Consider the following 24,360-nt stretch of genomic DNA (forward strand, 5'->3'; position numbering starts at 1 on the left):
GTATAAGAGAGTAATTGATGGAACATTTTTAAGATGTGTGGGTAAAGAACAATAGATAAAGTTGTTAACATATTTTCATAATGAGGCATATGGAGGACACTTCTCTTCTACTATCACTGCATTTAAGATTTTGAGGCAATGTTATTATTATCCTGGCATGTTTAAAGATGCATATAAATGGGTTGTTAACTATGAGAAATGCAAGATGTTTACTAGTAAACCTCAAATTTCTGCCCTACCCCTTCGGCTAGTAGTAATTAAGGCTCCTTTTCATTAATGGGGTTTAGATTTCATAGGCCCAATCAATCCCCCTTCTGGTTAAGGACATTCATATATATTGATTACCACAAACTATTTTTGTAAATGGGTTGAAGTAAAGCTGAATTTCTCAAAGAACGTATACTAGTCAAGTTTGGGGTTCCTGTGAAGTTGATAATGGATAATGCATCTTATTTTTCTTCTTTAGAAATTATTGATTTTTTCTATGATAATGGTATTCAAGTTGGGCATTCCTTTGACAATTTCCATCAAGGAAATGGGCAAGCTGAGTCTAGTAATAAGAGTCTATTAATATTTTAAAGAAATTGGTTTCAAATGATCAGAAAAGTTGGCATAAGAAGTTTAATGATGCTTTATGGGATGACAGAACCACACCTAAAAGAGCCATTGGTATCTCACCTTTTGAGTTAGTATATGGAGTGGAAGCTAATTTACTATTACCTTTAGAACTTGTTGCATTTAAATTAAAGACTATCATTGAAGAAGATGTTTTCAAAGATGGATTAGAGAAGAGAATCATGTATGTCACCAAGTTACAAGAAGAAAGCAAAGAAATGGTTGATAAAATCACTGAACACCAAGGAAGAGTCAAGAAGTTGTTTGATAAAAGGAAAGGCCAAGAAAATTCATGGAAGGTGATTTGGTATTGCTATGGGATAAGAGGCATGAATCAAGAGGTATGCATTCAAAGTTTTGGTCTTTGTGGAAAGGACCATTTCAGATCATACAGGCAAACCAGAATAACTCTTTCAAATTGGTGTATCCTGTTAGGATAAACCACGGACAGAAATAAAAACTACATGCAAATATAACTAATAACAGAAAATAATAGAACACACAAAAATGAACACAAGGCACCAAGATTTAATGTGGTTCACCCAATCCCTGGGCTACGTCCACCAAATAGCAAGTCTGATCTTATTACAATCCAGTGATTACAACCTGATTACAATCCGTAATCCCTTATAACTCAATACCGTCGCAAGAACCAATTTCACATCACAATATTATGAAAAATACCCAACCCTAAGCCCTTTTATACAAGTATTAAACCGCTTTAGGGTTATAACATGTCGGCCATATGTCGGCCATAATATGTCAGTACAGTACTTTCCTGATCAGTCACCACAATCTAACAATCTCCCACTTGGGGACTGATCAGGCTCCACACTAAACAACAATCTCCCACTTGGAGACTGATCTTGTAGCAATACCACTACCACATGGGGCTCCCACTGGATCAAACCATCCTAGACTCTACTATTCTTTTATTCATGTTCAGTCTAAAAGACCAACTGAAGCTGAAGAGGAGTTCAACTTCTCCCTTGTTACAACCTTTGTCAACATATCTGCTGGATTGTCATTGGTATGTATCTTCTCTAGCTTTAACTGTCCATCCTCCAAAACTGACCAAATGAAATGGTACCACAATTGTATGTGTTTGGTCTTAGAATGCAGAGCTGAATTCTTAGCAAGATGAATGGCACTCTGACTATCTATGAACAAATAATTATCCTTCTAAGGATGTCCCAATTCTTACAAGAAGAACTGAAGCCATATCATCTCCTTGGCTACCTCTGTAGAAGCAACATACTCTGCCTCTGTAGTGGAGAGAGCATTAATCTTCTGTAACCTAGAAACCCAGCTCATGGCTGCCCCACCAACAGTAAAGACATAACCTGTAGTACTCCGCCTGGTATCAATATCCCCAGCCAAATCTAAGTCAACATAGCCCTGTAAATCAGTAGTAGAGCCCCCAAAGTGCAAACACTTATTGGATGTTCCTCTCAAATATCTGAGAATCCACTTGACAGCATTCCAATGCTCAAATCCTGGATGACTCATATACCTGCTAACGACTCCCACTGCATGTGCAATATCTGGCCTAGTGCATACCATAGCATACATCAAACTTCCTACAGCTGAAGCATAGGGTACCTTGGAAATCTTATCCTCCTCAACCTGTGTCTTGGGGCACATCTCCTTAGTCAATTTTAAATGACCAGGTAAAGGTGTGCTGACAGATTTAGCATTCTCCATACAGAAACATTGCAACACCTTCTCAACATAATCAGCCTGAGATAGCATCAAGGTTCTGTTCTTCCTATCTCTGCAAATCTTCATACCAAGGATTTTTTTTGTTGCCCCCAAATCCTTCATAGCAAATGCATGTGCTAACTGGCGTTTTAGCCCCTTAATATGATGCATGTTAGACCTAGCTATAAGCATATCATCAACATATAGACATAAAATAATGTAGCTATTATCATCCAACCTCTTAAAATAAACACAATAATCTGAATGACACCTGTTATATCCATGCTCATGCATAAAATTGTCAAATTTCAGATACCATTGCCGAGGTGCTTGCTTCAAGCCATATAAACTTTTCTTCAATTTGCACACTAAGTTCTCCTTACCTTTGACCTCAAAACCCTGTGGCTGAGCCATATATATTTCTTCATCCAAATCACCATGAAGAAAGGTTGTTTTAACATCCATCTACTCTAAATGCAAATCTTCAGTAGCCACAAGACTTAAAACAGTACGAATAGAAGTCATTTTAACAACAGGAGAAAATATCTCATCAAAATTAATTCCCTTTTTCTGTGCAAATCCTTTTACAACTAACCTAGCCTTAAATCTTTTCTTACCTCCTTCCTCTTCTTTCAACCTGTAAACCCACTTATTATGTAAAGCCTTTTTACCTGCAGGCAACTTGCACAAATCCCATGTCTTATTTTTCAGCAAAGAGTCCATTTCATCTTTCATTGCAGACTCCCACTGAATCTTAGTATCCACCTGCACAGCTTCATCATCACTTTCAGGTTCACCAGCATCAGTAAGCAAAATAGAATACAAAGAGGGACAAAACCTTTGTGGAGGTCTAATTTTCCTTGTTGACCGTCTAACATTTACTGGTGTGTATGGTATTTGTTGTCGCAGTTGTTGCACATCATGAGGAATGGCTGGAACATCAGCTTTTGGAGTAACATCCAGCACTACATAATCATCTTCCTTCTTCTCATGTTGTTGCAACAGATCTTTGTACAACACTTTCTCATTGAATATGACATCCCGACTTCTAATAATTTTAAGATTTTCAAAATTCCAAAGCCTATAACCAAATTCATTAATGCCATATCCAACAAAGACACATTTCTTTGATTTAGCTTCTAGTCTGGTTCTATTTTCATAGTCTATATGAGCAAAAGCTTCACAACCGAAGGTCTTGAGAAAAGAATAACTCACCTTCTTACCAGTCCATGCTTCCTCTGGAATACCACAGCCCAAAGGAGTAGAGGGACCTCTATTAATCAAATATACTGCAGTATTAATAGCCTCTGCCCACATGTGTAAGGGCAACCCAGCATGCAACCTCATGCTCCTTGCGCGCTCCATTATAGTCCTGTTCATGCGTTCAGCCACTCCATTTTCCTGTGGAGTCCTTGGAATAGTTTTTTGTCTACGAATACCATTAGTGGAGCAATAATTTTCAAATTCATGATTGCAATACTCACCACCATTATCAGATCTAAGACATTTTAATTTCTTACCAGTCCCATTTTCAACCAAGCATTTCCATTTCTTAAAAGTTTGAAATACATCAGATTTCTGTCTAAGGAAATAAGCCCATACTTTTCTAGTTGCATCATCAATAAATGTAACATAATAATGAGAGCCACCAAGGGAAGATACCTGAGCCGGTCCCCATACATCTGTATGCACAAGCTCTAATTTCTCCTTTTTGTTTTCCTTCCCTGTCTTTACAAAACTCACTCTCTTTTGTTTTCCATACACACAACTTTCATAGAAATCCATATTCACACATTTTAGACCTAGTAAAACTTTCCTTGAATGAATTACTTTCATACCTTTCTCACTCATGTGCCCAAGTATATTGTGCCACAACGTTGTATCAGAATCTACAGCAGCTATTTGTTCTCCCTGCTCAATTGCAGTAATTGTTCCTGAATATTCATTTTTTCCTGAAACAATCAAAGTAGAAGGAACAATATGACTTGTACAAAGATATAAGGTGCCTACTTTCACACCTTTTTCTACTACAAGGGAACCTTTTGAAACCTTCCAATTTTTATCATCAAAAGTAACTACACAACCCTCATCACCGAGTTGCCCTGCTAAAATTAAATTTTTACTTAGTTTTGGAACATGTCTTACCTCATGTAGTAGCCAATGATTCCCATTCTGCAACTTAATCTTAATTTTTCCCTTTCCAACAATCTGACAGGGTTCATTATCCCCCAAATAAACAAGCCCAAAATCCCCTTGGACATAATCAATGAAATAACCTCTACGAGGTGTAGCATGAAATGAAGCACCAGAATCTAAAACCCATGAATCATCAACACTCTCTAAAGACAGAAGCAAAGCATCCTCTTCGGATTTTTTACTTACCACATTTGCCTCCTTGTCTCCATCTAATTTATCTCCTTCATTTTTCTTTCGATTCCAGCAATCTTTCTTTTTGTGCCCTGGTTTCCCATAGTACCAACAATCATTTGGTCCTCTCGATTGAGACCTCCTCCCCTTTGACTTTCCTCTTGATTTCCCATGATTTCCAAAGTTACTTCCTCTTTCAATCGTTCTGCCCCTGTTTTGTGCATTTAAAGCACTTCTTGATGTAGATCCACCTGAGGATTTTCTACTAATTTCCTCACTTAAAATAACACCAATCACATCATCATATTTTAGGGTACTAGATCCAGGAACAGAATTACTCACCGCCATTACCAAGCCATTCCAGCTTTCAGGCAAAGAACACAAAATCAAGAGAGCCCTAATTTCTTCATCAAAATTGATACCCACAGAAGATAATTGACTAGTAATAGTATTAAACTCATTTAAATGATCTGCAACAGATCCACCTTCTGCCATTTTCATATTAAATAAACACTTCATGAGAAATACCTTATTTGAAGTGGAGGGCTTTTCATATAGTGTCGCTAGGGTTTTCATCAAATCTTCTGTCGTCTTTGCTTTTGTAATATTAAATGCCACCGATGGTGCCAAGCATAACCGAATGCTTCTGAGTGCCTTTCTGTCCAAAAGATCCCATTCAGCCTCTGACATAGTTTCGTATTCTTGGCTTTTCCTTCCAACGGCTTCCATAAATCCTTCTGATATAAATAGTCTTCCATTTGCATCTTCCATAACTGGAAGTTCTGTTCATTAAACCTGTCAACCCTCAACTTACCCTCATCTTCCATCGCTCCCACTCAACTATGAGACTCCCACTTAACCATGAGACTTTCCTGCAGAGGATAACTGAAAGACAACCTTGCTCTGATACCACTTGTTAGGATAAACCACGGATAGAAATAAATACTACATGCAAATATAACTAATAACAGAAAATAATAGAACACACAAAAATGAACACAAGGCACCAAGATTTAACGTGGTTCACCCAATCCCTGGGCCACATCCACCAAACAACAAGTCTAATCTTATTACAATCCAGTGATTACAACCTGATTACAATCTGTAATCCCTTACAGCTTAATACTACCACAAGAACCAATTTCACATCACAACATTATGAAAAATACCCAACCCTAAGCCCTTTTATACAAGTATTAAACCGCTTTAGGGTTATAACATGTCGGCCATATGTCGGCCATAATATATCGGCTACCATGTCAGCTACTGCCCAAAAAAAAAATTTGGGGTGATGCCTCGAACCCCACTATTTATGAAGTATGTACAGTACTTTCCTGATCAGTCACCACAATCTAACATATCCCACTGGAGAAACCTTGCCATGTTCTTATAATCGGCAAGATTTGAAGTTGTATCAAATACAAAATTGAAAGTAGGTAACCCCACATAGTAGTTAGATAGGTAGGTTTTCCTTTCATGCAATTTGCTTTAGATTAGTTGCTTTCTTTTCTAAGTATTTTTTTGTTGTCTTCCTAGTTTAGTTTATTCTTTTTGTTTCTATGTTACCACCTTTTGTGCAGAACTAGAGATTGCTAGAGTTCTTTCAAGAATTATCAAGCTTAAAACTTCAAAAAGTGCCAGTTGTTGCCCTAGCTTTAGTTCATATCTTTTTGCTCTAGGGTTTTGATTCAAGTCAAGCATCAATGTCTTGAGTCTTAGTCTAGATTGTCCATAGGATGGTCTTTCTTCTCATCATTCTTTTGAGCTAACCTGATGTGGGAGATCATATGAGCAATGCATCAGTCCAATAGCTAGGTGATTAGGTTTTGCAGGGTTTTTTATGCATTCCTCTAATGAGAAGAAGGTCTGAATATCTTCATGATTCAATTTTCTCTATTCTTAATCATGTTGAAGACAACGACTCATATTATGCTACAATTCTATGAAGGTCAGTGTAGATGATCCAATTTAGAATGCAAGAGAAGCAGATAAATCTTCAAAAATGGTGAAAGAAGCCTGGTCAAAGGTGGTATGAATCACTTTGAAATCTAATCGATGGCTTATATTTAATCAATGTGCCTATGTTGCAAAGTTGACAAGTCAAATGGATCCGAAATTAAGTCCAAATTGTCACATGAAGACTAAATTGATGGGTGGTATTTTAAGAAGGAATTGAAAGGGTTAAAATTTGACATCTCCTTAGTCATCAGATCTCAGATGATCAGTGTTCAACATATTCCCACATTTCAAAGATGCATGAAAGATAACCAATACAAGAATATGAGAACTCAACATGTGGAATGGATGGACCCACACTACAAAGCAAACTAATTTATTAAAGTCTTCTTAATTTTAGTCATTAGATCTTTGAAATCAACAATCATCATGTCATCATAGGCTAGTCAAAGTAAATCATGGTTAAAGTTATGATAGAGTGAAAACCAAATGACAAACGGTCACAGGGTTGAATGCAAAGTTAAGGGTTAAGGCAGCGATTGAGTGACAAAAAGTATTCACACCATCACATCGAATGACTTGATATTTTGGTTCCTTTGAAAAAGAGTTAACCATCACAGCAAGAAAACATGTTAATCACATTATTGTGGGTCTAAAATACCTGTTACATTAATATTGCGATCTTGCAGAAAGCTCAAGGTCAAGAATGAAGTGATCATCACAGCATTGCATCAAACAAAGGTATCAAATGAATGATAGAAGGGACATGAAAAGTTGAATGCATTCAGCCATTAGATCTCTAAGAATCAATGATGCGCATATACCATTTTTCATAGATGACTAGAGTTTAACAAATGTGGGAAAATGAAAAAATGACACATGGAATATTCAGGCCCGCCTTGCAGAATGAACAAGAGAATTAAAGTTTCATAAATCTCAACTGTTTGATCCTTAAGATTGACGATAGCTACACAATCGCATATGGTGAAAAGCACTTAAATATAATGTTCCAAAGTTGTGAGAAACGGTGACAGTTAACCTAGATGTTTATCATGGGATCCTAGCATTAAGTGTCAAGTTAGTGTGAGAAGTTACAAAGGAGCAACAAAGCATAAAAGAAGTCATCGCATTGTCGCATCGAAAGAGTTGACATTTCAGTTCATTCAATAAAGAGTTAACCATAGTAGTGAAAAACATATTGATCACACAGTCACATGTATGTAGGCAGTTAAAGATGTACAAGCTGTGAAGTCACGAAGACCAATTATCACATTATCACATCGAATTTAGTAAAAGTACAAAGTTGTGTCACCTTTCAAGATAACTTTTCAAAATGACTGAATTTGAGTATATCTATGTAAAAATCAATTTTGTTCAAACTTATAATCTAGATAAATTTATTCTAGCTAAGTTATATATGGTGTCACACTTTTCCAATTGGAAATGTCCATTAAATGAATGTTTTATACTAGTTTATATCTAATTACTAAAAAAATAAAATTATTTTAGAAAAGTGGCATTTCAATTACTCCTACTATTTTCTATGCTACTTTTTTAATAACATATAAAAAATATTTTATAAAGCTCAAAGTCAAGAATATTCTCATATAAAGTTTATAGTGTTTTAATTAGATATAGTATATTATAATTAACAAAATTCTACGATCACATATTTTAAAACGAAAAGATGTTGATTTTGAGAAAGAAAAAAATAATAAATCATATAAAAGAAAATTAAAAATTATATGACATTCTAGAGGAGAAAATCCTCTTTAAGAATGTATAAATTTTCTCTTGGTTATCTAATATATTTGCTTTGAAAAATGTGGTGGGAGAGGAAAACTATTGATTCCAAGTGAGTTGAAATTTAAATCATTATAAAAGATAAAATATATGTCCGAAGCTGATTTTTATTTTTGATTGTTCTAGCTATATATGTTACCTATAACATAGTCTAAGATCAAAGGGAAATAAGTTTATTTTCATATAGTTTTGTGGTGGGAACTAGACCCCTGATTTTCAGCAACTAAAAAATTATCTATAAAACATAGGAAAATATATCAATTCTTGTTCCAATTAATTATTAAAATTTATAATCCTAAAATTCATCCATTTCTACACATTTCATTAGTTTACTTCATTTTCAAATTCCAAATAATAATACCAATTAAATTTCATTGAAGGTGAAGATTTGTACTTTTTTTAGACCTTTCCTTTACAAAAGGGTGACACGGGTTTGTGCTTTTACCCATGAAGACATTGAATGAGTGAAAGTATAAGATGAAAAAGGTTTACAATCCCAGATGTCAGATTTGGAGAGATCGGCAATTCTCATATTCTCGCTTTCCAGAAATGAATGAAGTTTAACCAATGCAGGAAAATGTAGCACTGACATGTGTCTATAAAAGGACCCATAGAGGGAAATACAAAAGAAGAAATCTAAAGGAGGTTGAAATGATTTAATCTTGACCATTGCTTTGAGATCGACAATTGAAATTCAAAATTGAAGTGGTTGTTGGAATATGAATTGTATAGACTTGGTGCCAAATAACAGAGTATGAAGAGAATGCTGATTTCTTTAAGATTTCTAAGATTGCATGAAGCTAAGTAGTCATTGTGTTTTTTCAGAAGTATCACTAATTCATAATCATTGATAGAGAAGATGCCATGTGTCATATCATTGGATAATTTCATATTTTATTCTCATTTTCTTTTCTATTTTGTGACTATGTCTCTGCTAAACTGAAAAATAACAAAAAACTATAAATGTATGCTCATTTGACAATACAAAGGTTGGCAAACTTGATGATGAATTGGTTTGTAATTCCATTTACCCTATTTTCTTGTCATGTTTTGTTTCCCATGCATAGATTAGTTCTACATTAAGAGTTGAAAGACAATCATATATAATTATGTGATAATCATATGGATTCCATTTTATTTTGGTAATTACAGTGAAGATGATTCCATTTACTTTCTTTGTATATGGTTTTGTTTTCTTCTCTTGTTGGTTTCGTAAAATGTTAGATAACTTCATTGGGATTTGAAGGATATATTTATATGAATCTATTAGTAACTTGTTGAATTCTTTGTCATTCAAGTCTAATAGTCAAAGCAATTCCATTTTCCCTCATGTGTATTTCTTCTTCCATTCCTCCTTGCATTTAGATAAGTTAAATATGCATTTAGAATAGGAGTAAGAGTCAAAAATTTCAAGATAATCTACTACAGTCATTCCATTGAGTGTGATAGGTTATTCAAAATTTATTCTGCTTGAATTGTTTGTGTCTACAAACAATTTGGTTATCCTTTATTGCTCTCAGGTTAAGAGCTTAATTTTGTGAAAACTTTTAATCTAATAAACACATATTCATTGCACATCATTGAAAGTCTTAAGGGAGTTGTACCTTGTAATTCAGAGGGCAGTGATAGAATAAAAACACTGACCCATTTGTCAGTAACATCCTTTTGTATCTCCAAAAATTGGGTATCAAAGAGTGAATATTATAAAATCTAATAGGAGAACAAACTTTCAACCAACACCATGGCATATCAGAACCTAATTGACTTAAATAGAAAGTTAGCTTCAAGAAGAGACATACCAAGATCAAGGTTCTAGTATATGCTTCTCTCTCGGATAACAAAAATAAAGCTTGTGAAATAGACTATATTTACCATTAAGTGACAAGGTCAAATATTGATCAATGAAATTAGGAAAAGGCCTAAGGGCAATTTGAGCATTTAAAATTAATAATATGCCTTTGGTTGCATCTCACAACTAAGGTCACTGGTAAGGCCTTTTAGCTGACCAAATATTAAAACTATGTCACACTTCTTTTTTTGGCCCATCAGGAGTTTGTATTTTATATGCAAATTTTTACTATTTCAATTAATGGTATTTTTTTCTACTATTAAAGGCTATCATTTGTATATTGCACACAACTAATTGTACTAATTCAAAAGAGTATATCAAAAATTTAGAGCATTTCCTTTTTGCTCATCTTGGGGTTATCTTACACATGGCATCTTTTATTGTTTCACTTTATAGTTTTTCCTATTAAGAGGATATCCTTCGTATAGTGCACACAACTTTCTCATGAGGAAGAGCTTCCTTATTATCCTACTATAGTTCTATGGAAATCACCTACTATATGTTCAACACCTGATTTATTATTATACAATGATATTAACTGAATCTTAGAGAAACTAACATTAAGATCTAAGCTATGTCCATGTCAAACTATACATTGAGGCTCAAATTGTAAAAGTATGATAACCATGTGTTGCTTACCATTTGTAGTAGAAGGTTTACTAAGATCTTCAAAAGAAAAATGAACAAGTATTACTGATCTTCCTTGATATATTGTTTGCCCACTTATTTCCTAGAAAGGTCACAAATGAAGCAGCACAAAGATCAGAGTATGAAAATCAAGATAATCAATGCATATAATCCCTAAGATTTGAAGATGCAATCCACCAATGTGAAACAATAACTTTGTACTTGCAATGTAAAATATAAAAATAATTATTTAAATTTTCAATAGCCCATTTAGGACCAACAAATATTCCAAGACATACATCGCTTCAATAGCTACATTTCTAATAGAAATCCTCCAAGATGAAAGAAAACTGCTCAAGTATATCCCTAAACCACTATAGTACAAATTATTGGCCATTTGATGCAAATAGAAAGCACCTCCTTATAATATCTCTAATAAGATTTTACCTCAAGATGTTCTTGAACCACAAAATTGTTGCTCTCTTTCCAATGAGGAAGTGGACAATAGAATGTGTTGTGCTTGAAACCCACACCTTTTTCTCTATCTATCGAAGAGAAATTATGTTAGTGCTACTATTGGTATATTTGTTTGTTGAAAGGATCAAGGACAATTAGTGAGAATGTGAATGCAATTGTTAATATTCTAGGACAATATTTTAGGGACTTCAGTTTAATGTATCTTGATTCTTGAAAGAGATAAGGGTACAAAAGTGGTTAGTAAAAAGTGAAACCCAAATAGGTCAAGGAAGAAATATTAGTGACAAGGTGTATTTTGGAGTTTTAATTGGTAGTGCTATCAAGTAGTCAAGAAAGGGGGGAAAAAACATTTTATGAAAGACATTAAGGCAACCATGAAAATGCATTAACAATATGGTCCCACTGAGTATTATAGAGCATTGATTAAATGATGCAAAAATAAGTACACTAACACATTTGTACACTAGGAGTTGCATGTAGCATTCTTTAAGGATTACTTCTCTGTTGAAAAGGTCTTCAAAGGTTGTTTGAATGAATGAATTGTTATTTAGGGACAAGCACCAATATTATTATAAGCATATCCATATTGTGATAAAGATTATTTTCCCCTTCAAGAATATTTAATAGGCTGTCATTGTACTATCCTTTTTTATAGATGTGTGCATTCATGGATTTTTGAGAGGAACCCACCTTGCCATAGTCTTTTGGTTGAAAAGGCAGTCTTAAATATATTAGTGAAGCATGATAGAGAAACAAAGGATTGATATTTTGAATGGAAAGTTGAATGTGGTTGTAATTTTTGCAATATTTTCATGATATATTATTTTCCCTCCAAAGGTACTGAGTGTTGTGTGGGTCAAAAGGAGAAAATGTTGTGATGAAACTAAGAGCGTGTTTATTATAGAGGAGGAAAATTACACATTTACCAACATCAAATGAAAGGAAAATCATTGTGGTACATAATCAAATAGTAATAACAATAAGACAAGGAACTCATGAAAATAGTTCATGCAAAGCATCTACACACGCAACTATTCCACTATACATGTCATCAACTTTTTCATATAGTGTTCTATATGTCATTCATTCATTTGAGAAAGTTTGCAATGATCTTTATACTGATATTAGATTACTTCAGTTTAATTCATGTAACCATACCATGTATGTGATTCTTGTTTTATCAGCTTGAAGAATGCATCATAATTAGCAATAGTGTCTTATAATAACAAATGAAACATGCTACCTAGTCATTTGAATGATATAAGAGATAGACTAGAAAAATTAGAAAGAAAAGGTTCAAAGACACAATTATGCACTACTATTTACAAGTTGAATGAAAAATTGACTAAGTGTTCCCTTCGTATGCCTGACGAAATTCGTGCCTGTATAACGGTTGCCCAATTTCCCACTCTACAAGTAAAGACCCAAGGTAACAGGTGTGGTAAGATGATAGAATCATCATCCCAAGTACCTTCTTTTCTACAGTTGATGGACAGTACTATCTCAAATGTACTTGATTACCAAGCTTCAGGATAAGGTAAATCATTGGACTCATAGATGGCTTTCTACTGCTGCCCAGGTTACTCTTCTTCAAGCTGTTATCCAAGCTCTTCCTACTTATCGAAGCATGATTCACGCTGCACCTATTTACTTTCTCAAGGAGTTTGATGCTCTTTCTCGACAATTCCTTTGGAGTGGTAATTTGCGTAGTACTAAATGGAGCTTAGTTAATTGGGCAACTGTTTGTAGGCCTAAAAAGGAGGGTGGTCTTGGTCTTCGATCTGCTCTATTGAGTAGTCAAGCTTTGGCTGCTAAACTTTATTGGCGATGGTGCTCTGGACAACATCAACTTTGGGCTTGTATTATCACTCATAAATATTTTCATGGTGCTGATCCTTGCTCTATTTCTGCACTTCCTCTTGAAGGTCGTGGCTCAATGGTTTGGCATACTTTGAAGACAGGTGCGATGTTGGTAAAGAGGGGTCTGTTTTGGATATGTAAAGGAGGTTCTCAGGCTTTTTTTTGGTCTGATGCTTGGGATGGATTCCCTTCCATTTTATCCATATACCCTCATCTTCAGCCTCTTTGTGACTCTTTTCTTGCCGCTGGATGGGATAAAGTGGCTCATTACAAGACTCCTTATCAATTGGGACCTGTTGTTGGTTACAGATGGAAGCATTCTTCTGATTGGCCTCCTGGAGGTACAGACATGGATCATCAGGAGCTTTCTCAAATTCTGGCCTCTAGAGAGTGTTCTTCTTTGCTTGGTCCAGATGTTTTGGCTTGGGGCGGTACCTTGTCTGGTAAATATCATGTCTCTGCTGGGTATCAGGAGATAACTAGACAATTATTTGGGGATGCTGAGGTCCCTTGGTGGAAGCAAGTTTGGAATAAAGTTTCTTGGTCCAAGTGCAATTTTTTCATGTGGCTAGTGGCTCACAACCGTTGTCTTACCTGGGATAATCTTTGTAAACGTGGATTTCAGGGCCCCTCTTATTGTGTTTTGTGTGGTAATGGAGAGGAGTCTGTCTCCCATCTGTTCTTCCATTGCTCCTATTCTACTCAGATATGGCACCTTTGGTGGAGCGCTTGGGGTTGCTCTTGTCGGCATGCTTCCTCTTTGCCTAAGTTTTGGGCCCGCTTGGGTACTGCTCCCTCCAAGTCTTCTTTTCTCCATGCTGCTTGGATTGCTGGCCCATCTTTCATGCTTTGGCATATTTGGTTGGAGAGGAATCGTCGCATATTCCAAGATGTTCGGCTTGGTGTTTTGCATCTTTGGTGGAAAATATCACATTCTCTTCAGGAAACTATTCTTGTGAAGTGTGAGCTTGATGGGGGTATGGATCCGATTGATCTTGCTATCTGTAATCGCCTCAATTTTCATCTGCAGGATGGGGCTGCAGCTCATAGGTTTCCTTCTATGTCCAGGCAGCTTCACCATCAGAGGAAGAGTCGGGTTAACCGGGATGGGCACTGGACTCCTCCTCCCTGTGGAGTTCTGAAAATTAACACTGATGGTTCTTCCCGTGGGAATCCTGGTCTGGCTGGTATTGGCGGAGTGGCTCGTTGTAGTTTTGGGGATGTTAAATTTTTCTTCTCAGTTCATAAGGGTGATTATACTAACAATCTCATGGAAGCTCAGGCTATTTTATATGCTGTGGAACAATGTTGCTTGCGGGGATGGAGTAAGATTATCTATGAGTCTGATTCCCAGGTGGTGGTGAACATGCTTTCTTCGCAAGAGCTTGAGGATGTTAGTTGGCAGCTGGCCACTGTTGTTAAGCAGATTCTTTTCTTCTCTTCCTCTTTTCAGTTCATTAGGTTCACGTATATTCCTCGTGAATGGAATAGAATTGCTGATTGTTTAGCCAAATGGGCATCTAGTCATGATCCGGGTTGGAATATTAGGGATAGGAGGCAACTGTCCTTTGAGATGGTGCAAGAATTTGATGATCTTGTTGCTCAGGATCGAGCTCCTTGTTGAGCTCTCCTTGTTGTATTTCTTTCTATCTTAATAAATTTTTACCCCTATTTTTGCGAACAAACACATCAAAAACAGTTATTTCAATTCCACTGTCCAAAAACAACTTACGATTAATATCACCATTCACCAGGAGATCTAGTCCACCTCGTTCTGCAACACTGACTCTAACAATGGGGGGCCTTGCTTCTTCCAGAGGCCTGTTTGAAGACCTTAAGAAGACCAATCAAGTCTTGAGAGAAGAAGTACCAAAGTTGCGAGAGCAGCTTGAGATCTTGAGATACAGACGCAAATAGCAAGAATTAGATCTGGAACAGGCAAAAAAGAAGCCATATCTTCTGCTGCAGTAGAATCTCGTAAATGTAAAGCTGCAAAGGAAGCAAACAAATCCTCGAGTGCATAGCTAAATTATATGGGAGAGAAGATGTCAATCGGTGTCTATGAGAATATCATTTTCTCAAGCTACTGTAAGTATTGATAACCTCATTTCAATGGGTATCAATTTTCTTGGTGGAATTCCATTTTCTTGTTCGGTTTTGTTGGTTTTCGACCGAAATTTCTATCTTCTATGGAACCAATCAGCCATGCTAACACGAAATACATTAGCTACCTTAGAGCAGATTTTTGGAACTTACAAAATCTGTTTTTTAAGCATGTTCGGATCGGTTTTCTTTAGTGAAATTTAAATCTGAAAACTATCTTTTTGATGGAAATAAAATAGATGCTTGATCCCCCAACAATTTGAATATAAATTTCAGTTTATACAGATTGTTTAAGTAGGAAGAATCTGATGGTCAAGTCATGTTATGGGCTGCAAATCATCATTGGAATATGAATTAATTTTTCAAATGAAAAATCTGGTTTCTTTTAAATGGTATAAATGGTATTGGTTATTTGTAGATTACAAACCGATTTAAGTCAGATTTGGTTAATGTTTTTGGTAAGAGTTTTACTGGTTATTATCAAACTATTTAGTGGAGGTTGTTATTTGACTGACAAATCAATTTGTGGGAATAAGTGAGATATTATGAAACAATTTCGAAAGATTTGCTTTTATTGGGTAAAATATCATCATCATATGAATCGATTATTGGTGGTGTACATGATTATTATATTGGGATGTTGAAGAATTTCAATAGATAGATTTCAGTGATTTAAGTCTATTTGGTAATGAGGAAATTTGAAGCATAGAACATTGATGAATTTTTGTGGCCTCTAATTCGGTCAATATTGTGCCAGTAATGAGGAATGAATTTGTAGATCCGAGAAGTTTGAGGATTCTCCGCTTCATTAGGTCGGTCCCAATAAGTTAATTTAGATATAAAACAAATAAGGGTCTTTAAATTCCTTATTTTAATCAAAATGAAGTCCGTCGAAAAGCGTTAAAGGAGGATTTTGTAAAGATCAGATCAACTAATCTCTCTAATTGTCACAATTTTGTAGAACCTTGGTTGACATTTTCGAGTTTATGTAACAAATTTGGATGTAATATTCCTTGTAGTGATGATGGAACGAATGAAAAGGAATAGATCATGTGTAGACAACTCCACATGTATTAGGATTGAAATCCATAAATTAGATCAGTGCCCCTACAATCACATCAAGGAATTCGTAATCATCTACAAAGATGAAAAACACATTAGTAAATCCACTAGCTAGTGTTGGAATGTGTAATTTCCTTCTCAAATGAAATGTAAAAGCATAATAGAGGATTCTAAAAATTTCAATTGGATTAACAAATAGGGTTGGGTAAAATTAATATTTAAGATTGTAAAGTTCTAGAAGTCATTTATGTTTAGATAGTTCAAGAAAAGCCCTTTCATTTAATTTAGATGTTTCCGAAAATAATCAAAGACCTCTATAAAAGAGACACAATGTATTTTTTTTATTATCAGTCAATGAAATAATTTTATAATTTCTATATAAGTGCATGTATTATGTATTTTGTGTTTAATTATTGTTGTGGGTCCAATCTGTCCAACCCCATCACATTGGTATCAGAGTCACGTTGGACAGAATTGTTGATTGTGATAAAAGATGAAGCGATGTTTTGGTGCCGTCAAATTGTGGAGGATTGCTTTGTGTTATGAAAAAGATAGTTATTTTGAAGAAGAACACATAGGAAATATTGACCAACTATGAAAAGAGAGCAAGAGGGAAAGTCGGCAAGAAAGCAAATTATTGAGAACAATAGAATCAATGGAAAGAAGACCTTTCATTAAGATTATGAAGGAACCAAAGTGTTTGTAAAGTACAAAAGAACAAACAACAATAGGCATGGTGTGAATTCTTATAATTATTTAATGACATTTGAGAAATTCTCCTATTGCAGTTAAAAGAAAAAAAATCATAGTGAGAAAAAGGTGTTACCTGAATTATAACAGCAAAAGAATATTGTGAGAAGTCTAGCTGCCTAAGCTAACAAAATGTTTGTAAGGTCATTTTTTACATGTGCATGTTGAGAAGCTAAGTTTACTATAGAAAAAATTATATATGTGACATAGAGTCGAGTTTAATATTTATATAGGGTTTGTTTCAAGTTGTTTGAAGATTTTATTTTATTTTAAAGGGAAGTAAAAAGGCATTTAGAATTTTATAAAAGAAAGAATAAGGTGTGTCAAATTGTTAATTTCAATGGCCATAGATGGTAGAGTTGAGAAAGAGAAGACAGATCATTTAGAAGAAGAATTAATGAAGGTAAAGGTTTAGGTAAAAATGAACAAAGAATAAGGAATCTGATTGAGCCTAAGTTAGGCCAAAATATGAAAGTCTTGGATATGCTATAGACAATAGAAAGATGAATAATGATTCAAGAGAATTTATTGAAGGAATAAAGGTTGTGCAATTTCACACTGTAACAAGAAAGGGCATACAAAGGATAGATTTTGGGACTTAAATCCATGTAGTATTTGTGGTTTGAAGAGTCACTATGAAAAAAATTGTTGGAATAGAGAATCAAAGAGGCAATCAAGGGCTGGTTGTATAAAAATGGATTGTGGATGGAACTATGGATGAAAATTGCAGGAATGATCAAAAGCTTACTCTGATACAAATGTTCAAGTGTAAGAAGGAATGCAATAGCATTGGGAAACAAAGAAAGGCATCAAAGAGACCAAAGGTTTCAAAGTCTACAAGCTTGGATGTGGACATGAGAAATAGGAAAAATAAATGAATAATAATCATGGCACATTGGAATTTGTATGCAACAACATTTAAGGTTGAAATCAGGGGGAGTGTTGGAATATGTAATTTTCTCTCAAATGAAATGTAAAAGCATAATAGAGGATTCTAGAAATTTCAGTTAGATTAACAAATAGGGTTAGGTAAAATTAGTGTTTAGGTTTATAAAGTTGTAAAAGTCATTTATGTTTAGATAGTTCTAGAAAAGTCTATTTGTCCTATGTCTGTTAATTTAGATGTTTCCAGAAATAATCAAAGACCTCTATAAAAATGAACAATGTAATATTTTTTATTATCAAAAAATAAAATGATTTTATAAATTCTATAAATATTTGTATTATATGTTCTGTGTTTTAATTATTATTGTGGTTCCAATCCATCCACCCCCATCAACTAGACTGAAATTACTTTTGAAAATAACTTAAACCAATTAACCTTAGATCTAACATGCACGGTCTCTATTTGTTTGTAGATACCTGGATTATACCTTGTGTGTCATATATTGTTAATTGTGAATTATAAAAAATGTGGCCCTCGTGGTGAGGAGAAAGGCCTGAAATCTAAAGCTCTAGCGGATTTCTAAATGCAATTGCAGGTGGAGGTTCCATAGTTTGAGCAGCATCATTATGACTGAATCTGAGTGCTTCACAAGGAATATAAGGTAGTCACTTGTTGAAGGGAGAAAAGGTTCCTAAAAATTATAAGGGTCATTATCTTGTTAGCTCGAGGTTATTTATTATCCATGAACCAATTATCAATAAGAGAAGAGGATATCATGTATAGCAAAGACAAGATAACATAGACAGTCATCAAAGCATTAAGGAAATGAGATTCCTTGGAGAGCAATAACTAAGACATACAATGTGGCAAGTAAGGTTGTGATTTAGTGATAGTAAAATTGGTCAAACAGTAACCATCAAAGAAGTGACAAGGATTGTGAAAGTATAGTAAATAAATGGTAGTAGTCATTGGTTGCTGGAGCACATGGCACAACTTGTACTATGTGAGTAATTAAGACACTCGCAGTGCAATGGTCCCATGAAACATAAGTATGTTCTACTTATTTATTCGGCATTTAAAAATATCACTAACAAGCCATGAAACATAAGGAAATTTTAATGGTTAATTCTACATTTAAAATATCACATTGCAACCTGTGAAACATAAGTAGAATCTAGTGATCAAAATAATGACTACCTAATTAATTGAGTTACTAAAAGTAGCATTTTTTTTAGTAAAAGAAATTATGATACGTTTTTATTTTTTTCCTCATGAAATCCTCTCCCCTACAAATTAGATACACAACTACCATTTTCTAGGACTTGAACTGTTCCCACTAACTTGGGTTTGAGGGCAACATTTTCTTAATTACATTGAGTTTAGCAGGCCCCAAATTATGGTTTGTTAGATGGACAAACTCCACATGCAGAATAGTCTAATAACTATTAAGTGAATTTTTTAGAGAGGCAAATAAATTTTGGGGATGATATTGATGTCGGTCTGACAAATTTTGTTTTTCGAATTAGGGAGTGGTGAATCAACCTGATTTCATCCTCCCAAAGTCCAAGTACTGAGGGCTCTAGTGTATTAGAAAGAGTGACAATGAACATTACCTACCTAGGTGCCAAGCACACAATGTTTTTATATATCCAATCTTTCCATTCTTGCTGCACATTGAAATTAATAAATATTCAACACTATTTGGAGTATTGGCAGCGGCTTGTAATCAAGTGTTCTTCATCATTAATACCACCGCACATTCAATCCTTGGTGTTAAATCAAAGCTATCAATATTGAAACTTAAAATCTGCAAAACAAATCAAAATATCAAATCGATCATATTCTGAAAATTATAAGGGTGTCAATTACCTAATCTGAAAGAAATTTAATTTCCATTCACAATGTTAATGCTTCAAATCCTTCCTCTAGCAACATAAAGAGCGCTGCTTCAAGCTGTTGTGCAAAGCTTACAATGCATTCACCTATTCAATTTTTTTGTGCATCTCATCAAAGAGGGTTTGTTGTTGCACAAAATTTCAACCGTTTGGAATTTTAGGGTTGTGAAAATGTGTGATTTTTAGTTATGAACTGGATTTTTTTGTTGTTGCTTTGCAGGTTAATGGTTTTAACTTTTGGGAGATGGGTTTTATTATGGGGATAAAAAAAAAAATTTAAATTGTTCAAGAAAAGAAGAATTTGGTCCACGATGAGATTTGTCTGGATAGAATCCTGTAACTAAGAGATCTTTTTGATTCTCTGTCCTGCTAATGTAGTCATGATGTTCAATCTGTTAGGAGACTTTCTGTTGTTGCTTTGTCCCCTGAAGATCTTAAAGACACAAGGTTTGGAAATGGGTATGAGATTTCTAAGACTCGTATTCTTTGGGTGTGGAGTGGATACATAATATCTTATCATTCAACATAACCCATTCCCTTTGTGTATTGTTTTGATCCATTTAAGAAATTTTTAGTGACCTTGAACTATATTTGTTGCAATATTAGATTGTTTTTAATATTGAAAGAGCTTTATTCTTTCTTTTTCTGTAGCTTTTCTACAACTGTTTCCTAAATTATTATTTCTTTTCTTACAATTGTTTCCTTTCCTGTAGCTTTATGCCTTTGGCACACAATTGTATATGTACCTGTACAGTTTTATGTGAATACAATGAATAGAAAATATTCTTCTGTATTTCTGATTTTCAAGTTTGTATCAGAACTTTGAAGCTTGAATTATTTGTATCCCTTCATCGAACTATAGCCGATTTAAGAAAGAATAGTTTTGGAAACAATTGTAAGAGAGCTACAAGAAAAGAAAAAATAGTTTAAAAAAGGCTCTTTCAATATTAGAAACAATCTAATATTGCAACAATATTTACTTGACATTTGTTTCAATTGAACAATGAAATTGAAACAAGTAATGCGAACTGGGAGTAGATAACAATAATGACTTATTTCACTAGCTTCAATCACACATCTACCTAATCTTCATCATAAAGAACATCAAGTAGACCCTTCAAACTTAGAAACTTCTGAGACACATGCGTTAATCAAGTGAACAATTACTCAAGAGACTTGGCTGGATGTAACTATTGTGTATTGATTCTGGAACCCATTTTTTGACATTTTATTGATAGTTTAGAGAAATCCTTACTTGGTCATTCTCTCTGAAATTCAAGTCAAAATATAGAAAATCCACACACCACAGTTATGCAATGGATTAGAAGTATAGATTTGTCCCATGTTACAGAGGTCATGAATATTTATTTATACACTTGATTTATACATATTACCAGGTAGGTTTATTGCAAATGGGCATCCTATTTGGCCAATGAAGTTGAAATGAAGCTTTTCTCCCGTGTGCTTAATGCCAAGGTGATTTTTACAGTATAAAAAGATTTTACCATTTCTTTCTTTCTTGTTATATATAGAAGATAAATTCACACTACCATATTCTACATTGGCTCTTTGGCCTAACCTGGAACTTTTAATCTTGAACAGACTTGTGGCATACAGTTAAGCACCAAAATCTAAACATTGGTGAAGATTTAGAACCTTAACAGAAGATACAAGAAGATTTTATTTTCTAAAGGGCATCACTATTGCAGACTGTACTATGTATTCTGGTCACAGATGGAGTGCTTGAAGTGTAACAAAACTGGTGAGTTGTTAATAGTAATAACCTGGAGAGTATTTTATTCAAGGTTTGTATCGTAAAGTAATCAATGATAAGACATAATTAATGATAATGCACAATGGAATGGATGATAAGAACTATAGACGTGAAGATGGCAACCATGAACCAGATATTTATGGAGCAGTGATAGTGAAATTACATTGGAAAGGATAATCAATAGGTGCCTGAAGTAGTGTGAAGCAAAATGTAATTGATAAGAAAATAATCCATTATTATTGTGAGAAACATGTCAAGCACTGATATTTAAATTCCTTGAATAGGGAATGCATATCATGTCTCAAGAAATACAAGGTAGTCACTGCTTGAAGTGAGACAAGGTTCCTCTATCATGAAGTAGCAAAAGTTTAAGGATTATTATTTTCAACATTGCAAGGAATTATTTTGTTAACTCTAGTTATTTGTTATCCATGAGACAATGATCAATAAGATAAGATGATGTCATGTATGAAAAAGACAAGATAATATAGAGGAAAATGAGATTCCCTAAAGAGTAGTATGTAGAATATACAATGTGGCAAATAAGGTTGTGATACAGTGAGAGTAAAATTGGTCAAACAGTGATCATGAAAGAAGTGACAAGGAATGTGATAGAATTGTAAATGGTAACAATTATTTGCTGTTACAACACATGGGACAATTTGCACTACATGAGTAACAAAGACACTGGCAGTAAAATGGTCACAAGAAACATAAAAATATTTTACTTATTAATTCTACATTTTAAAATATCACAGTACAAGCCATGAAACATAAGAAAATTTTAAAAAATTAATACGTAATTCTAAATATGGCCTTTTCTTTTTAATATTATCACTACAAATGGCAATTTGTTTTATTTACAAGCCTATGACAACACAAGATTGCAATTATAAAACATGTTTTTCCAATTGTAAGGTGTACAAAAAAATGATGTAATCAAATAAGAGATAAAAAATGATCATCAAATAGAAGCACAAATAAAATGAAAGATATCACACACATTCCAGTTCCAGTTGACAGTATAACAGGACACAAAGGTACTTAAAATAAGATAATCTAAATTGAAAAACAAGAGAACCCAACATTATATATTGAAACCAAAACAACCCAACATTATAAATTGAACCAAAAATATTCTTCAACAATGGTCTAGAGACATGGTGGATTATTTTCAAGAAAATGGTTTGATGTTCTAGATCTAGAAGACATCTTTTGCACATTAATACAACATGATTTTCCAGCCAAAATGAAAGGGGATGAATGCTAGTCACAGGTAAGATTTGGTAGGATGGAAGCCCTCTAAACTTGGCTTCTGAGACAAACAAAAATTTATAAGTAAGCATATGTAAATAGAAATATTTTGTGAAGTTCTTATGGGAAAATTATAATTGGACATACTTCCACATAATGCATCCATTTCTAGAGGGGTAGTTCCAACTACATTGTATAGAGAAAATTTATTCCTTTATACTTTTATGGAAATCTATGACCTATTCTAAAGCATCATCTTAGTGTAGGAAGACATGATGCTAAAAACACACAATTGCATTTACTCAAAAGATTTCAAAGAATTTTCCATATATTCATTTTGCTCATACCTTGTAATCATTTGAAGCACTTACTATACCAACCTAGTGTAGTTTCATTTGCATTCATATTTCTCATATAGATAATTTTTTAAAATTTTATTTAACCTTACTTACACTTCAATACATCTATGACCTCTAAATGCTTTTTTGGCCATTAGTTTAAAGTCCTTTGTCATTGTAGTTTCTATCATTGATTCAACTTTGTAGTCCAAAATATATTAGTGTTTTTTGTCAACTAATTAAAATGAGGACATTCGGTGACAAATATATTTTTATAGTGTTTGAGTAGATAGGATAAGAAATCTTTGATAGATAGTTCTTAAATAAGTGTTAAATATGAGTGTGCTACTTAGGAAATTTAGAACTATTTTTTAGCACAATGATCATATTTCAACAAAATTACAAAATAGTTAAAGACGAAGTCATTTTTAATAAAACATATGCTAGATATTTAATAATAGTCCAATAAACTCAAGAATGGATGAATTGTGATTTCAAATTATGAATTAGAGGTTACAACATGAGGATTACCTACCTAGTTGATGGGACATCATATGTGTGTTTGTATTATCACTACAAATGGTAATTTGTTTTATTTACAAGCCTATGACAACACAAGATTGCAATTATAAAACATGTTTTTCCAATTGTAAGGTGTACAAAAAAATGATGTAATCAAATAAGAGATAAAAAATGATCATCAAATAGAAGCACAAATAAAATGAAAGATATCACACACATTCCAGTTCCAGTTGACAGTATAACAGGACACAAAGGTACTTAAAATAAGATAATCTAAATTGAAAAACAAGAGAACCCAACATTATATATTGAAACCAAAACAACCCAACATTATAAATTGAACCAAAAATATTCTTCAACAATGGTCTAGAGACATGGTGGATTATTTTCAAGAAAATGGTTCGATGTTCTAGATCTAGAAGACATCTTTTGCACATTAATACAACATGATTTTCCAGCCAACATGAAAGGGGATGAATGCTAGTCACAAGTAAGATTTGGTAGGATGGAAGCCCTCTAAA

The sequence above is a fragment of the Cupressus sempervirens genome, chromosome 3 (genome assembly GCF_028749045.1).
Source record: "Cupressus sempervirens isolate cs-2001-9-10 chromosome 3, ASM2874904v1, whole genome shotgun sequence".
In the NCBI taxonomy this organism is placed as follows: Eukaryota; Viridiplantae; Streptophyta; class Pinopsida; order Cupressales; family Cupressaceae; genus Cupressus; species Cupressus sempervirens.